General features: G+C 39.9%; 1 non-coding gene across 1 annotated transcript; it reads right to left on the minus strand.

Annotated features, from left to right (window-relative positions):
- Positions 1-4,632: 4,632 nt before the first annotated feature.
- Positions 4,633-4,770, minus strand: LOC137532760 (U4 spliceosomal RNA). The gene has a single exon (XR_011023990.1). It is a non-coding gene; the product is annotated as a U4 spliceosomal RNA (small nuclear RNA).
- Positions 4,771-14,052: the final 9,282 nt, after the last annotated feature.

Raw genomic sequence — 14,052 nt, forward strand, 5'->3', positions numbered from 1 at the left:
CAGGCCTGGTGCGGTTCTTCATTCCATGTTCTTTTGCACCTAGGCCTTACTAACTCATTAGCAGGACTAGCGGCTACGCACCTATCCTATGTATGTCTTCACTGCATAGCGTACTTGCACTACATGTTTTCAATGCCTATATCTGTTTTTCAAGGTTTTCTGTTTTGTGTATTGCACCACTATGTTTTAATGTTGTTCTTGCACTATGCTCTATACCGATGTGTACCACAAACAATTCCGAGTGTGGCAACAGCTGCACTTGGCGAATAAATATGATTCTGATTCTGATTCAAAAGGCTTCCTGCCTGCGCAGGCAGCCACGCGGATCCTCACAGTAAGGAATTACCTTTATTAGATTTCAAGCAGGTGATTCACACTTTTAGAAGTATCAAAATTAGATGCATACAAAGGCCTATTTGCAAATCAGTTTTTCACTTGAGTTTTCTCCTAGGTGATATTTTCGCACCTTGTCATAAAAGGCCTTTTCAACCATAATTGTGATAGTATTTTCTAACCAACTTTTGGCTACTTTATCAATTGTAAAATGCTTAAAATGTATTTAAAGGGAATATGAAAATTATCTCCTGGGTGAAAACACAGGATTAAACCTAAATTGCATATGCGCCAAAAAAAAGTGTTTTAAGGTCTTTATAACACTTCTTAAGCAAGGTTGGTAATGTATTACTCAGAGTACCCTTATGCTGAGTGCTCCAAAAACAACAACAACAACTACGAAAAGTAGTATTGACAGCTTCTGAAAGAATCCCACTAACCAACACTCTTAGGAGGCAAGAAGTGACAGGTGCCTCACTTTAGTAGACACTGACTGGAGCTGACAGGCACTTTCTAGGTTTTCACTTGTGCAAAAAGTAGTTGCAGCAAATGTAACCTAGCATTTTTCTGGAATGTTAAGGGTTTGTTCACATAACAAGGGATTTCTGTCGTTGTGTGGCTTTTTTGTCTCATTATTTTAACTGATGATCATATTCAACCAATGCCCACCAGTGTAGATCTCTCCCTAGTGGTGCCCACATGTATGGATCTCTCCCTGGTGGCTGGTACATTCATCCAGTGCACAAACATTCCATAGGAACTCAACCCTTTACGGAAACTTTCCGCGGGTGATAGACATGTTCACCTCTCAGGATATTATTGCAGTGTTGGCAGTGTAGGCAGGGATAAGTGCCTTTCCTGGGTGTGCCCAAGAACAACTGTGTACCACCCCTCGATCTACCTATATCTGCCCGTACCAAATGGTCTCGGAGGGATTTACCCTTTTTGTACACGAATCTCGGGGGCGCCCTGCAGACCGACACCAGCTGGGGATCCGCCTCCACCACAGGCCAAAACTTGTGGACCATGTCTCTCAAGATAGATGATTCTTTGCAGAAAGTAGTGATGAAATTTACTCCATCACCACAAACCTCATCCTTAGTAGTTTTATACACCCTTAGTGTTTCTCTCTCCATTCCACCCACCTCACTGGCAACCTCCTCACATCTCTTGCGATCATAACCCCTTTTAACAAAGTCCTCAGTGAGGAGCTGCGACTGCTTCCAATAGAGCTCATCTGTGGAAGTGATTCTTCTCACTCTAATGTACTGACTCTTAGGGAGTCCATTGATGAGGGGTTTCGGGTGACAACTGGACGCTAGCAAAAAGCCATTCTTGTCAGTCTCCTTCCTATAAAGGTCAGTCTCAAAATGACCATTTTTCACCCGAACCTCCACATCCAAAAAATGTAAAACCTCCTTGTTATAATCCATTTTAAATTTAAGTGTCTCATGTACAGAATTCAACTCATCAAAAAACAGACGCAGCTCCCCCTCTGATCCTGTCCATCCAAAAAACAAATCATCTATAAATCTGCAGTAGCCTCGGATCATCCCATGGTGCCCCCCCCCCCCCCAAAAAATGAATACTTTCAAAATCAGACATGACAATATTAGCTACTGTGGGGGCATACGGGGCCCCCATGGGAATCCCGAGGGTCTGCAGATAAAAATCATCACCAAACCTGAAATAGGCATGTGATAAGCTAAATTCCAGCATAGAAATAATGAACAAGAGCAACCGGTTATTGATCTCTTCTCTAGACTTCAGTCTATTCCCCACAGCGTTCAGAGCCTCTCCATGAACTATATTATTATATAGATTGATCACATCCATGCTGACCAGATAATTGATTTCATCAACCTTAATTTTATCCAACAACCTCAAAAACTGAGTGGTGTCCCTCAGGCACCTCTCCTCAGCCTTAACGATAGGCTGGAGCCAGGTGTCAACATAAACCCCCAAAGGTTCCAAGAGGGAGTCTACTGCCGATACAATCGGACGTCCAGGGGGGTGCAACAAATCTTTATGGACTTTAGGTAGTGTATAGAACACCGGGACCCTCGGACAATCCTTTTTAAGTGCCACACACAAATCAGTACTGATGACATCCTCATTAACAGCTTCATCCAATAGCCCATCTATGTCCCTCTTAAATTGTAAAGTGGGGTCACTAGGAAGTGCTCTATACATTTTGGTGTCCGCCAATTGTTGTCTAATCTCTGCGACATAGTCCACTCTGTTCTGGACGACAATTGCCCCCCCCTTGTCTGCCTTCTTAAATATAATAGAGGTGTCCCTCTTGAGATTAGTTAATGCTGTCTGCTCAGCTCTGGACAAATTCCCTGGCTTAGACTGCTTTCCAGTAGATATAGCCTTTTTAGTTTCTGTCAGTACTAATTTTTCAAAGAGATCAAGGGAATTACTGCTGATAGGTGCATCCGCTTTACTTCTAGGCTTTAATTTCATAGGGACGTCCAACCCTTTACTGACACTGCTTATAGTCGCTTCCCTAGTAGATCTATTCAGGGCATGCCAAGCTCGCCATTTAATATTTCTTGTAAACCTGTATAGATCCAACTTAGCATCGAATAGTCTGATCCCACAGGTTGGAACAAATCCCAATCCTTTATTCAACACTGCATTCTCTAATGGGGACAGCTGTCTATGTGAAATATTAATCACTCTCTGGTCTCTATTGAGGACGAACTCCTTAGGCGTGAGTCCTGGTGGATCGACAGGCTGGGGACGCAGTCCCCGGCAGGCCTAAACGAGGACTTTAGTCTCAAGTGTTTCCTTTAAATATATAGCTGTTCAAAGGGTTAAACTACAAACTACAGCCAAGACCCGCCCCCTAATGTTGGGCGAGGTGGGGTCTGGCTTGCTTTTATAATGGAGTGTCCTGTGATGGAATCCAAGCACTTGATAAAGGGCATCCTGCCCGAAACGTTGTGCTGGTTTTGCTATGCTGTGTAAACCGCAATGAAGCATCAATAAAGTGAAGCATTGGAAAAGTTTCCGTAAAGGGTTGAGTTCCTATGGAATGTTTGTGCACTGGAGTTGATTTTGGAGGCTTGATGACCCTCTTGACCAGTGGAACTCCCCGCATCACAGTGGTTGTACTGAGGCCCGGAGACTATTTTTTTGCTACAGTGGTACATTCATCCAACATCTGAGGAACTGGTGTAAAAAGCTGCACAATGCATTGCAAGTGTTTTACAGTTCGGGCCTGATTCACAAAGCGGTGCAAAGTGTTTGCACGCGAGTGAAAACCCCTTTATCACGCCTAAACTCAGTTTAGGCATGATAAGAAGAAACTCGCGCGAATTTTCCGCGTGCAAAACCCGGCGCTTCGCGCGAAGCTCCCATTAAGCCCTATGGGACTTTGCGCGCGCACATACGCGCGAGTTAGAGCACAAAGCGGTGATAACTTTGCTAGTGCAAAGGTTATCACGCCTAAAGTCTTTTAGGCGTGATAACTGAGTTATCACCGCTTTGTGAATCAGGCCCCTCATACCAATAAAATAGCTTATTATCTTTAGATTCCTTTCTCAGTGATGTCTTATCCTGTTGAGCACCTCTGCCGTTCCGGAAGTTTTTTCTCCACATCTGACAGCTCGGTGAACTGTCCCCCATTAAGTTTTCTTGGTGACAAATAGTTATTATGGGTATAAAAATGGTTACCTATAATTTGCCAGGCAGATTAATATTCAGGCTGAATAATAATTAGTTTCAAAATTATACTGAAAACTACAAAGGCTAAAAAGGTCCAAAAGCCTGTCATATCATATAGCCATTTGCTTAGTATTGTCTGCCTTCATATCCCTGGGCAGATAACTGCTTTAATGATAACCATACCAGCTAAGTCTAATTCACAGGTAAATTTTTACATTGCAGCATTCATAACGTCTGAACAAGCTAAATGTAAATTTCACAAGTCATTTATATAGAGAAAGTTTGTTAATTTGACACAGTATCAACTCTATCTTGTAGTGTATTTTATGGTGCCTGACCCCAGCTCGTTGCTGTTAAGACATACTGCAACTGTAAGAATTAATGAACCTTGGTTCAATGCTAGATAAGTTCTTTGCATTTTAAACATATTTCCAGTTGTGAAAACAAAGTCTAAAATTGAAGTAAGGCTCATCCAAGCAATCATGATCATTTTCATGCTCACATGGAACCCAACAGTTATTACGCTCGGAGACCTGAGGAAAAAACAGTAAGAAAAATAATGCCTATACTGTACATGTACAGTATGTGAAGACTTTTTCATTCTAACATCAATTTTTATGCATACATTTGAAATTTGCTTCTAAGATAATTATCCCATTTTAGTTAGAACAATTGAATATTACAGTCTTCTTTCAGCTTGTTTAGCAATAATCAGGCCTCGGTTGGACCTCATTGGTTATGATACTGCCACTGTGCAAAGCTTCAGCTTGATGTGACAGTCGCACCTTGTATTACCAATACCAACCAATAAACATGACCCCAGGGAGGGCAAATTACATTCTGTACTTAGGGGTGCACTCCCTTTTGTTGACAGTGGTTTAACCACTTTTCCCCCACTGGTGCGGATATCTCCATCTCTTTTTCCATCCTTTCACCCCCAGGGGCGAAGATTTCCGCACCTCCCGTGCTACCGCCGCTGTCCGCGCTCCCGCTCGCTCGTGCGCACGCTCCCGCCGCTCGTGCACGCCGCCGCCCGCTCACACGGAGATCAAGGAACGGAAAAAATGTTCCCGTTCATTGATCTAAGCCTCCACAATGATCGTCTGCTTCTATGAGAAGCAGCGCAATCATTGTGATTTTCCCAGCCTCATTGTGCTTCCTGCAAGCGTACTTGAAGTGAGCAAAAAATCACTGTGGACATCTTGGGGCCAAATAGTAAAACTACACCATAAAGCATTTTTCATATACACATACATTAGTTTTTCACAATAAATTAACTCATTACCTCCCACACTCCCCAATTTTTTTTTTTTGTAATTAAAAAAAAAAGTACAATAAAAAAAAACATAAATAGTCACCTTAAGGGACTGAACTTTTTAAATATTTATGTAAAGAGGGTATAACACTGTTACTTTTTAAACTATGGGCTTGTAATTAGGGATGGATGCAAAACTGAAAAAAAGACACCTTTATTTCCAAATAAAATATTGGCGCCAAACATTGTGATAGGGACATAATTTAAACGGTTTTATAACTGGGACAAATGGGCAAATACATTTCATGGGTTTTAATTATAATAGCATGCATTATTTAAAAACTATAATGGCCAAAAACTGAAACATAATTATTTTTTTCCCACATTTTTTCCTATTTTCCCATTAAAACACATTTAGAATAAAATAATTCTTGGCATAATGTCCCACCTAAAGAAAGCCTAATTGGTGGTGAAAAAAAACAAGATATAGTTCATTTCATTGCGATAAGTTATAAAGTTATAGATGAATGAATGGAAGGAGCGCTGAAAGGTAAAAATTGCTTTGGTGTTTCACGGGTAAAACCCTTCAGTTGTGAAGTGGTTAAACATTACTGGCTGCATGTTGAGTTATTTACATGGGACAGCGACTTTACACTGTAATACAAGCTGTACACTGACTGCTTTACATTGTACCAAAGTGTCATATCTTCAGGCAGGGAACACACTTGACTGTTTTCGTGTGCGTTTTCTGCACAGAAAAACTGAGAACTCATGTTAATCAATGGGCTAGTACACACTTAATATTTTGTTTGCGTGCAGAAAAAAAACTGACATTCTGCATCCTGATTCTGCACATTTTGTCAGTTTTCTCTATCAACTACATCAGCTGCTGTGAAAAAACGCGCATGTTTTCCTGCATAGAAACACACTTGGTGTGCAGAAAAAGTATGCAGGAAAACGCGCGCAGAAAACTGAAAGACAAGTGTGTTCCCTGCCTCAGTGTTGTCCCTTGAATAGATATAATAAAACATTTACCAAAATTTGACACACACACACACTCACACACACACACACACACTCACACACACACACACACACACACACACACACACACACACACACACACACACACACACACACACACACACACACACACACACACACACACACACACACACACACACACACACACACACACACACTTGTCTTCTACATGTATTGTTACACTAGAGAAGCAGAGGCTACAAAGATAAATTCCCTCTCCTTCAAAGAGTCACCCAAGGTGTACTCCCAACTGCAAGACAAAAAACACAGTGACGGCTGAATGACTGGGAGCAAAAAATGAATAATACTGGAGGAACATATGAGAGGAAGAGAGGGCACATAACATCAGTGCAAAGAGGTTAAAGGATCTGAGAGCAGACTATAGATGTCAGGCATGCTCCTCCTACAGTGCCTGCCTGCCACCTCCACTTCCATGGCTGGATCAGATGCCTACAGGCAGATGTAATAGGCGATCCACACATGACTTGTATGCTGTACAACATTGAATAAACTACTATTTGATCGATGGAATGTGCACGTATCTGCTTTTTTCTGTATGTATACAAGACTATAGATGTCTCCCAGAACAAGAAGTAGTCACCATGGCAGAAACAGACACCCAAAAGCAAGTTTAGAACATAAAGAGCTAGATAGCACCTGGCTCTGGTATGACCGGTAGCTACTGGTTAAAGAAACTAGATAGAACCTGGTGGTTTTTTTTATGATGGTAGCAATTGGTTAATAAAATTAACAGCTGTACGTGAATGCCTGGCAACACAGATGAGCCAACTGCAAGCAACAGACCGCCACACAGCCAGGCTAACCTGAGACAACAATGCCAATCATGAATCCCCCTTCCTTTCACCCTAAGAAAAAATTCCTCATCCAATTTTAAGGTTACTCTGCATCATGTGATACAGAGTTCCTAGCAGTATTTACATGCCTGTCTAAGCCCAGGTTCCCTAATCTCTGGGCTCTCAACACATGGTATGCATTTCCCACTTTATTAAGGTCCAGTGGTTTCTTGAAATGTCATAGTCAGTCTATTGTAGTATTTTTCATATTGAAAAAAAAGCAAACAATAAATTGATAACAAGCATATCTGAAGTATTTACAGTTCATTTAAAGGATACCCGAAGTGACGTGTGACATGATGAGATAGACATGGGTATGTATAGTGCCTAGCACACAAATAACTAAGCTGTGTTCCTTCTTTTTTCTTTCTCTGCCTGAAAGAGTTAAATATGTAAGTGTCTGACTGAGTCCTGACTCAGTCATGACAGTAAGTGACTACAGTGTGACCCTCACTGATAAGAAATTCCAACTATAAACACTTTCCTAGCAGAAAATTGCTTCTGACAGCAGGAACAAGATAAAAAGGATCAATTGTTCCTAAATTTTAGCTCTGGCATACTTCAATGAATGTGTCATTAAGATAAAAAAATTAAACAGTTAGAACTTAAAAAGTAGATTTGAACATAAAATAAAACTGTGGAATTTCTTTAAAAGTCATTTTTAGGAGAAGGAAGATAGATAAAATTATTTATTTCAAGGAATGTTTGAAAAGCATTTATAATAGGGTTAAGTGATAACATCCCTGGCACTTCTGCAAGAATTCAGGTGGTTGCGCACCTTTTCACAAAAACAGTATTGCAAGTGGTATATACACCCCCTGTATATCTGTCTGTGGTGGGATCAGTTATCGTTGACTCCTGGGGCTTGCTGTGCATCCTGGAAGCAATAAATCTGTGATGGATAGAAAATGATGAATGAATTGAATGTTGTTAATTGGCACCTTCCAACACTATCCAATCTGATAGAATGTACATTTCATTGTATCAATAATTGACACCTTCAGTATATAAGTATTAAAGCAGCGTACAATAACTCCTAGGAAATACAGTTCTTTATGTTGGTAGTACAATACAGCTAATTAAGGGACACTGTGACCCTACAGTAGTACAGTGTCTAAATAATTTGCATACACACTTCTGCCTAAGTTACTCAGCACAGCAGCACTCAAGGAATGCAATCTATAACTTCTGCACAGCACACAGTACACCCTATAAATTACAGTTGTAAGTTGGTAGAACAGACCCCACCACAGCTATCTCTCCCTGAAGCAAACCTTCTGTCTTTTTCTCTCTAGCATACATCTCCCTGTCTTTTTCTCTCTACCTCCTACCACATAGACACATGTTTTGCTCAGCAGATGTCCACTCTGAGTTTCTCTCTGAATTTTTGGTGCCATATTGCCCCTATGGTTTCCCACGGTCCTTCTTCGAGAATCGACCACTTGGTGAATCACCGTCCCTTTCTAGTGGTAGACTTTGGTAATGGAGAAATGCCTAATTTGCTGCAAGATTTAACTTTCAACTCTCACTCTATGGAGTACATCTAACACATGTACATGCATCAAGGAGTGCAGGACATGTTTCTTTCCAAAAACTGAGTACTTGGTCAGTGTAGTCATTGGGGGTACATGGTACAGCAGTGTTCTGAAATACTGATCTAGTCCAACACATCCCCATGACTCTGTTATTCCTGTCTTGTAGTGTCATTCCTGAAAGTTCTCATGGACACCTCTGAGCATCATGTCCTCAGAAAACCCTTTCAAGTTTCTTTGGCACTGATTCTTTTTCTTTAAAATGATCGGTAAATGGGAAAGAGAGCTTAATTCACAAACGAAAGTTCAGTTTCATTATTATACTGATTTCAGGTTTACATTAATTCACTAGCTAAGACTATTAAATATGTATTTAGCTCTTGATTTAATATCGTTTCTCAATGAATAGACAACATAATTTCTGGTCTCCTAAAACATTAGAACCTAATTACTGCTGGCATGAAGCAGGAGCACCTTGAGTGGGGAAATGGTTGAAGTCTTTAATTTCTGGCATAAAAAAATCAATATGCCTTCTATCCAGCTTAGATTTGCATTCCATTACCCGCCTAAATAGATGCGTAAGACTCTATTTAGCATTGCGAAGTGAAGCTTATAACCCATTAAAATCTAAATAACAATTGATCATCAAACTTAGTCACACCAGTGTTTGAGAGATGATGTCTGTTTGTTCCCTGAGCAGAGGCAGAAAACAAAACGTTAATGTCACTATTTGCATGAATTTCTACACTGCATTTTCAATTATCTAAGCTTTCAGGTGATAAGATTTGTTCCGTCTTTTATAATAGATTTTATTTATACTGAGGATGTTTAAAAATGAAAGTGTAATTTCACTTTTCTGGCAATTCCAAGAACTGTAAAGCAGAGTGGTGTTTAATCTACTGTTTGTTATGCGTCCTCTGGCTTTTTAACTCACTATTGTGTTTAATGGCAAAGGTTCAAAACTGGCTCGTTGCTGGTTTACTAATGCGGAGATAAATTTTCAGAATTGAATTGCTTACTAGGTACTTCAGACTGTGTCGGAACAAACTGTGATGCTGAAAAGTCTACTCAACCTACGTAGCTGAAAAACCTCTGCACCATTCTTATGGTGGCCACTAACGATCCAATCTTTTTTGTCCAATCTTACATCTATGTAGTAAAAGAGTTATCTGAGTGAATATTCTTAAAGCAGTCACTTATGTTAAATATTGAAATGGTGAAATTGGACAATACAGATGAGATTAGTAGTGGGTACCATTATACATATTTAGCAAATAGAATTTCAATTTATATTGAAAAGGACAGGGAGAATAAAGTATGCACAGTTTAAATATCAGATGTCCACAAATATCAGTTGGGACAAAATAAATGTAATTATATCAGTAATTATTCCTCTATACATTTTAAAAAGGTGACTGTGTAAGTGATTTAGAAGCAGAGAAAAGTTCAAGGACCGGTAATAAAAACTGCAAAAAACATGTTCACTAACATATGAGGTAGGTTCAGGAGGCAAGGGTTCCAGAAACAGAAATAAAAATACAGAGAAAGTGAGACAGAAAAAATATAGATACTAACAAAGTCCGGATGCAACTGTCAGCAACCAACCACTCCACTCAGATGTCTACTGTTGGTGTAGGTGGTCTCCCCCCCCCCCAAAAAAAAAGAAACAAATGGATATTGGGATAAAATTCTAACAGGCAACCAGGGGAGGGGCATGAACAATAGTGAAAGGGAGAGGGTTCCACCTAAAAATAATATGCTTATCTCAGCTTACCTCACTGCAATACAACCAAATAAAGAAAACATGATGAGTAGACCGTAATGCATTGCATGTAAGACTTGCATGTCATTCTCCTAATGTATTTTACTGCATCCACTTCTAAATGTTATAACAAACACACATGACTACTGACAACAACAGGGAAAAAAAAAGATGCCATGCAAGTGAAATAACTTACATACGTGTTATCATTTATCACCAAAATTGCTATGCTTGCTAAGAAAATTAGTAGAAAAAAGAGATTCTTTTTTTACTTGTTCCTACTATTCCTCTTAACATACGTAGCAATTATGGTGGTGATAGCATGTATGGGGGATTTGTTATCAAAGTCGGCACAAAATTACGTGAAATTTTGCATAATTATACACAATTACAAATGGATGAAATTGGATGAATTTTCAAATCGTAATTACGTATGGGTGTAATTGCAAAAAGTTACACAAAATTTTGCGTAATCATAATTAGCAGATTACAACAATCGTCATTACGGAAGTCAGCCTATTAGTTGTTGCAGTTTTCCTATTAACTGTGTTTTACTTAATTTTCTATATTAAAATAAGGTGGGCATTTTCAAGTTTAGTCAGAACACATATCAAATATGACAAAAAAGCATGATGCTGGTATACCGATTCACAACAGTATTCATGATGACATTGGTAAAAAAAACAGACAAGATAGGGTCAATCTATGTTTGCATATCACACATTTTCCCAGGGCCTGAGGCCTGAAAGACTGATTTTTACATGGACAATAATGGTATACAAATTGTATTGTATATGAGTCACAGTTATTGGGATGACGGTGGCTTGAGGCTTAGCAACTACGGCCTGCCCTGATGATGCTGGTAGCCTTAACAGCAAAACCAGTCGGCAAATCAAAGCCTATAACAAGGGAAATGGCAAACCAGCCTTAGAGATGATTCTTGCTACTTTATTCATGGATGACAGATGAGTATACCCATTATACTGTATATGCTGTGTGTATATATATATATATATATATATATATATATATATATATATATATATATATATATTTATATATATATATCACATGTTTGCATCCGCCTGAACCTTAGCACCATGTGCACCTACTACAACTTCAACTGATTTGACTTCAACTTATATGTTTTTGAGCCAGTGCATTTTACGAGACACCAAACTCATTTTGTGGGGTTGTATTTATATTTGATGGATACTGGCCTAAAGTATCAATCTCTGAAGGACACAATGAGTGGTGCTTTTATACCCAGTGGATTTATATCTTAAGGTTATGATTTATTGAGGAGGACTGCATAAGGGGTTTATCCCCTGGCAGAATGTTAACTCCCTTTGTGAAGTTCATGTTTGTTGGGTATGGATACCTATCTTAATATCCCTAAACGTAGTATGTAATAATGACACCTATTAAAAAGGGCTCCTCCTCCTTCACATCAATGCAAATATTTTCTCTATTTGAGCCAGGTGTATAAAAACAGTGCCACATTGATATAAAACAACTATATCATTTGTAAAATGGTGCTGCAAATCTATCTCTTGTTATCTTTAACTTTCAGTTCCATACCAAATGTATCATTTCAATAACCCATTATTTAGCAAATAATCCTTTCTAAAACTGTTCCCTATGCTTTCTCAGAAAAAATGATTCACCCTTGCACCTTTTTGCACCACAACTAGTAACTTCTGCTATTCTCACCGCTACAAATTATCATTTTACAACAAATGTACTTCTACTTTTGACTCCTCAATTATATTTGTTTTTGTTCTATGTTAACTAAAACATAACCAATCACATACAAATTTATATTACACAAACAAAATGGGGGTTTCAGGTGGCAGGGTTAAGGTTAGGCACCACCGGGGGGGTCTTAGGGTTAGGCTCCACCGGGGGGGTCTTATGGTTAAGCACCACCAGGGGGTTTTAGGGTTAGTCACTCACCACCAGGGGAGGTTTCTGTCTGAGGGTAGGGAGAGGTTAGGTTATAGTAAAATATCAGTAAGTATTGAAGATATTTTCCTATATGAATGAAATATTACAATATCAGTATATTAAACAATATTTTATCATTTTTACTGGTCCTCCTTTTAGTAAATGTAAACATAGAGATTACAGTGAGGAATAGTACAATATCAGTATTATAAATTATATTTTATGTCAAATCCTGGTGGCCATTTTACTAAATGATAATGTTAATATTTGTTAACATCTGGCACCCTTTTTAACTGGAGCCTTTATTATATGCACACTTTCTGAGGATATTGTGAACAGTGCTATCTATATACTACAAGCCTGATCTGCTGAGGAGGACTGCATAAGTGGTCTCACCCCTGGTGGATGTATATTTCTCTATCATTACCATTGAGCTCATTAGGACATATACACAAGTGGGTTTGACAGCTCTAATGTAATTTGGAACTTGGTCTTGATTATTATTACTACCACCAAGGATTCGCACCCACTAATAGTATCTTTTTTATACCATGCAGGGCTGGCGCTCCCATAGAGACAAAGGGGTCAATTGCCCCGGGGCCCGCCCTCTGCAGGGGCCCTGCGCCGCCTTCCCTGTCAATGCTGCTCCCCGGGTCCCTGCGATTGCTTCCTGTAATTACATATCTCAGCGGGTGGGCAGGAAGCGGCTGCACATACTGTGCCAACCCTGAGGCTGGCACGTTGTCTCCTTCCCACTCTATGACCCGGCGCATGTTTACACATTATGCGTCGGGTCATAGAGAAGGAAGAAGACTGTGTGCCAGCCTCAGAGCAGAGTGCACAGAGTGTGCAGCCGCTTCCTGCCTGCCCACTGAGGGGGTGGGGGGCGGTATGACATCTCAGGCAGGGGAGCCCCACACTTAAGTTTGCCCCAGGGCCTTGGGGCCCCTTAAACCAGCCCTGACACCATGTGCATATATAATGCATGGAAGAAAAAAGGGGCACCCCCCTGTATAATGTCCCTCAGCAGCTTCGGCGGAACTAGTCGGACGGACGCAGGAGCGTCCTTGCAGCCGTCCCCGGTCCCATTCAGACACATTTATCTGGTAAGCCTTGCCGCATTTCTCCCATCCTTTGCCTCTCCTCCTATATACACTGCGTATTCACCTTCTCTTGTGTCATTTCACTATGATTCAATTGTATGATTTTCAGCAGCACTAGCACTGTTTGTATCAAACATTATTTGTTATCCTCTATGAGGTCATATTGTTATAATTACTTTTCACTAGTAGTTTATTACTGCACACTGCATGGATGCTCAGTTTAGGAGAGTCTATTTATTCTGATTTGTACGTTGAATTGCATTGTTTTTTGCCCCTGTGGAATTGGAATAGCACTATACCAGTGCTTTCTTAGACATCACTTATTGGGTGCTGTTTTTAGCCATCCACTAGTGAGCATATACAGTGCTTTTATCATATTGGCGGGCTTATGGCAATAATCATTACTTATTTGGGGCCATTGGGCTGGGGCATGGTTCTGCCTTGTTTTTTTAAAAAAAAATTTTATTCTTTTTGCATTGGTCAATAAAGTGGATTTTTTGCTTATACTTCTTGGTCTCAGCACCAGTCATCTGTTAGGTACCTTCAT

The sequence above is a fragment of the Hyperolius riggenbachi genome, chromosome 1 (genome assembly GCF_040937935.1).
Source record: "Hyperolius riggenbachi isolate aHypRig1 chromosome 1, aHypRig1.pri, whole genome shotgun sequence".
In the NCBI taxonomy this organism is placed as follows: Eukaryota; Metazoa; Chordata; class Amphibia; order Anura; family Hyperoliidae; genus Hyperolius; species Hyperolius riggenbachi.